Source organism: Protopterus annectens, chromosome 9.part0 (genome assembly GCF_019279795.1).
Source record: "Protopterus annectens isolate FY-2018-M chromosome 9.part0, PAN1.0, whole genome shotgun sequence".
In the NCBI taxonomy this organism is placed as follows: domain Eukaryota; kingdom Metazoa; phylum Chordata; order Ceratodontiformes; family Protopteridae; genus Protopterus; species Protopterus annectens.
In genome coordinates, this window is record NC_056743.1 from 1,160,790,394 (window position 1) to 1,160,795,807 (window position 5,414).

Below are 5,414 nucleotides of genomic sequence, written 5' to 3' on the forward strand. Positions count from 1 at the left end.
TCTTTCTCTCTCTCTCTCTCTCCCCATGGAAAAGGACAGTTATCCTTCAGAGTTCTGATACAAACCCTATCACCGTGACATCCTTCAACCAGCCACCTAGTAAGCAAAGCCTCACCTTTTCCTGACAGTGAGTAGATTTACCTTGATAATGTTTTGTGTATACAAATATATTTAAATAATGCACTTACTTAATCTAAGATGATAGTCACCTGAACAAGAGAACAGTGTGGTCCATATACGTACCAGCTGAGGGCTAAAAAATGGAAACATCATAATGCATAGCACTCTATTTAGCATTTTAATTACTGATATAGTCTTTAGTCTCACCTTCAACCATACCCTGGATAGAAATGAAACTTTTGCAGAAGCCATGATGGTATGAAGTCTTGTGATGTTTTTAATGTCCTTTGCGGTATTTGTCAGTATTTAGTGTGAAATGTTTCAGTGCTATGCTGCATTTATATGCCCCAATGTAACTGAGCTTTTTAATAGAAGATGCAATGTTATCATGTTTCAGTACTGTTACATGGTAGTTTTACTTTCAGATTTCAAAAACACTTCCATTTTCATATTGCCTTTGTAAACATTAAAACAAACACAGTGACACAGTCCTCAGATTTTGTGTTGTTAATAATAATGTCTGAGGAAAAGTAATGCAGGTAGTGTAATTCATAAAAGGAATTCTGGGTAGTCTTGTCCCTGCTGTACTGCCAGAACAACTTGAAAATCAAGAGTTTAAAAGATGTGTTTTTCAACGTCTAGATTCATAGTGCTGTAACAAGATGTCTTGGCTAATGAGTTACTCCATTAATATGCTTATTCTGTACACACCTTTTAAATGGAACCTTATTCACTTGCTTTCAGGCATTTGGAGGAAACAATGTCTGCTCTTTAGAGTCCCAGGTAGTGCTTATTTTTAATTACAGTCTTCTGAGACGGTAAACATTAACCCTATTACTTTTCCAGCAATTTGCTTTAATTTTCTCCAGCACTGTTGCATTTTCTTTTCACTTTGCATGGTAGCTACTCTATACACAAATGATTTTTATGTCTATTTTTACAGCTAATTTTAAGCCTAGTTAGTTAAATTTATAATTTGTACCTCTGGTGTGGATGTGGCAGCAGGACATTTTTTGACAGTTGTAAGACTTTCATTTAAACTTCAGATTACAGCTGGGGTAGTCAGCAGTAACACTAAGAACGCTTTTTCAAGTATAAACATGTACTATTACATATCAAATTCTATGGCACACACCTGCTATGCACTGGACTGTTATTCTCATCACAGTGGGGATGAGATACAACTTGTTTAAGGCTAAATAACCTGTGACACTACCTGAACTATTGGTCACTGAGTTTATTTTAGGACCAAATGTTAGTTCTAGGCTCTATTCTTTACAGCAAGTCCAGACAAAAACACAAGGACTCCTCCCAGTTGCTGCACCCTGCCCTGCTTACTGGAAACATGTCAGAAGCTGAAAAATTGCCAGGATTACAGAGTATCCTCACCCTCCCAGTGACTTTCATAAGGTTGTCAGTGAGATTTTACCTGAAGTATCTCCTCCCATAGTTCATAGCAAGTTACATTTCACCTTGCTGTCCTCTTTACATGCCTTCAAAATACTGCACACTGACATCTAGATATGGCAACCTGATCAGTATCTCTGGAGTCCTGCACATTTCTGCAGCCATAAGGCCTTCAATATCTTTACAAGCCACATGGGCCACTCAACACATTGACTTTCCTGTGTCCAGCTCATAATTTGAGAAAGGTTCTTCTTCAGAGCACAAAGAATTACCATCCCTAATCTATGCTTTCTTGTAATGTGTGCTCCCAGAACGGTTTTCTTGCCTAAACTATTTGAAGCAGACAGCCATGCTCACTGTGGTATTCTGTATGCAGTGTGTTTTGTAAACACATCTAAAAGTAGTCCACGTTTAGTGGCGTATACCACACACATTTAAAATGTGAGTCTTAGAATCTTTATAGAAGATAAGGAGATAGAGCAGTGTAGCACCCCGTGACTGTGATTATACAGGTTAAAAGTCTGAATTCCTGTGCCAGAACATTATAATTAGTGAACTGCCTCAACAAAAAATTAGATTGCCTTCTAAAGATCTGCTAATTCATTTTTTATCTTACAACTTACTGAGAATTTGCTGAGGACTTCCTGCAGCATACAATACAAAAACTCATGCTGTGCCTACAATATCAATGATTAACAGAATGTAGTGAACAGAACTCAAGCTGCTTAGCTCCATGGGTAAAGGCTATATGAGCTTCCAGTAAGCTTCTTTCTGTAGTAATGGGTCTGATTCCTTTAATGTGCATGAGTTTGAACCAGCCACTTAACCACAGAATGCCATGACGTAACCTCTAAATCATTAGCTGGTCAATACACAAATAATAATGCTTCAGTATTCCACACCCAAGGGCAACTGTTTGTTCTACTAATGTTGTAAGAAAATCATCATGTTTTCCAGTCTAGACAGTCTCAGAAATACCCCCCCCCCCACACACACACACACACACACACACACTCACATACGTATTGTTGCTATGAATGGGGACATGTGGAGAAAACAAGCATTGCAAATGTACTGGCGATAAACCACAAGACATGACTAACTAGCAACACCAAAATATCTTGGTGAAATTATGACATCATCAGTAACTAAGCATAGTGTATCTGGTTATTTTCAGCTTTGCACTAGATTAGTTGAAGAAGCAAATTGCTAGGCTGATCTGCAAATGGAAGTGGTGGTTTAGTGCTATAGAAAGTAAAAAGCACTCATTATCATACTTCTCAACCATGCATCATTTTGCAGAATGTCCAGATTTTTGCCTCATATTTTTGATCTGTTCCTCATACAATTTGTGGTTTTCTGGCAAATCATTGAAGATTGAAGTCACTAAATAATAGTAAATAATGACAAACATTTGAGTTTCAAACTTAATATCCTTCAGAAAATATGTGCTTATGCAAAAACTGCTATGCTAGCAACTTTCTAAGTTTATTGGAGCAATATTTTAAATTCTGTCCCTATTTTTGGGCTTTTGTCCCCCCTCCCCATTCTTTCTGGCTTTGCCCAGATTTCTTAGACTGAGAGATTGAGAGGAATGCTTGTGATTTGTGGTTCATGAGAACATTTAGGGCTGACTTTTAGGGGACTAAACAAAATAAGAGGTACATAAGCTAGCAACATTTACATAACAGCTAGTAGTTTGTTTTTTTTATTAGTAGTTTTTTTCCTTCAAGAACTTAATTCTCTCATTTGAAAGAGCGGCCTTTTAGTAATCATATTTTATTAATAATAATTTGAATGCCAAGAATATAAATATCAGACAATGTCTTCATTGATGTTGCACTGATAGTATATAGTGTATCAGTTAATATTTCGAACTGTAAGACCAGAGTCTGAATCCCACCAATTCCTTCAACCCTGTCTTGTACATTGTTGGCTCAGAATAAATTACTCAAACTCCTTGGACTCCCGTACTGCACATAAAAACAAATATAGATAATTGTACCACATGTTGACAAACAGCTTGCGGAACAGTTTTTAACAGTCTGAATTGGGACTGACAATATCCCAGGTTTTCTGCTAATAACCTGAAACATGACCTATCAGGACCACTTCAGTCACTTTTCAACTACAGCTTCAAAACAGGCTATGTACCAAGCAAACTAAAGATGGTAATGATTATCCCCCTTTAACAAGGGTGGACCATCAGCAAACCCTTAAAACTACAGACCCATTAGTCTGACTAGTCTAATATGCAAAGCCATGGAAAGAATTATCATGAAAGTGATCAACAAAGACATTGGCAAACTACAGACACTGGACCCATCTCAGTTTGGCTTTGTCAAAGGAAAGCCATAATTGCTTAACCTAGCAGACTTATTTGTGAAAGTGACCAAGGCAATGGATGAAGGGAAAACGATACATACTGCCTACCTAGACCTGGTTAAGGCATTCAACACAATATCACATTCAGGTATTGTGGACAAACTCATTGAACTAAGTATAAATCCCTACACATCTCACTGGAATGCTAGTTGGCTCAAAGATAGGACTCAAGAAGTCAGGACTGGTGAGACTATCTCCATAAAGAGGCAGAGCATAAGAGGAGTAGTACATACCTCTGTGTTAGGTCCATTCCAGTTTGGCATCTACTTCTCGGAGGTCAAGGCTAATGTCAAGGGTCTATTGCTCACTACGTTTATAGATGACTGTAAATTGGAAGCTATCATAAATTCCCCTATGACACTGACATCCTATAAGAGGGTCTAACACAGACAAATGACTGATGCCAAAGCTACAGATTAAAACTTAATGCTAAAAAGTGCATTATTATGCCATTTTGGAAAACATCTACCAGGGCAAATTATTCCATTTATAAGATATCCCTAAGAGGTGACTACAGGGTAGTTTTAGATCTGGGAACATATGTAGACAGTAATCTGGCCTTTGACCAACACAGTCATGGTAGTAAGAAAAATATTCTATGTCATCCAATTTATAAGTAAGGGTATGACATTCAGGTCCAAGAAAGTTATAGTACAACTCTACCTGCCCCTTATCAGACCCATCTTTAAGTACAATGCCTCTTTCAGCATGTATCTGACTAGGTATATGCAGCAGTTGGAATGCCGACACAGGTTCCTCATGATGCGCTTGCTTTGACAGCACATATATTAAAATTGGAACAATACAGAGAGGTTTAGCATGATGACTGTGCAAGGATGACACCAATTCATGAAGCGTTCCATATGGTATGAGGTTTTCATAATGGTTAAGGCATTTACCTTACAGACACAAAGTACAGGGTTTGATTCTCACATGGGGTGATTGGCTAGGCTTAAAATAGCCCACAAGGGCAGTTAGCCTAGTACTAATCTATGAACCTATGAACTAAGAGAATCCAGGATTTCAATCCACTGTCCTACACAGATTGTCTTAGAGCTCTGTTGCTGTATTCAGTCTCCTACAGATTGTTGAATGGAGATCTGTGATTGGCATACAAAACATCCTTAATTCCAGCCCTGATGGAGCTTTCACGCATCCACAAAACAAGCAGCACCAGAAAAACTAGATCCAGGGATTTCAACTTTGCTTGTTACATAAATAGAACATGCTGATAAGACAGATATGTGATTGAAGACATCCCTATGTTCTGGAATAGGCTCCCCATCCATGTGAAGCAGAGTCCCTCCCTAACCCTGTTCAAATGTATCCTGGACCATTGGATGGGAAATCACATATTAATTCCTGAGATGGTCCTCATGTTTTTTATAGACCAAGGTCAACACTGAACATACCCTAACTAATATACCCCTCCATAACTTTTTAAAAAGTCCTTACTAACATATCCCTCCTAACAAACATACCCCTCCCCATTTAAAATGCAC

The 5,414-nt window shown here is 38.1% G+C and overlaps 1 non-coding gene across 1 annotated transcript; it reads left to right on the top strand.

Annotated features, from left to right (window-relative positions):
• Positions 1 to 4,676: 4,676 nt before the first annotated feature.
• On the top strand, positions 4,677 to 4,781 carry LOC122812509. Its single transcript, XR_006366492.1, has one exon. It is a non-coding gene; the product is annotated as a U6 spliceosomal RNA (small nuclear RNA).
• Positions 4,782 to 5,414: the final 633 nt, after the last annotated feature.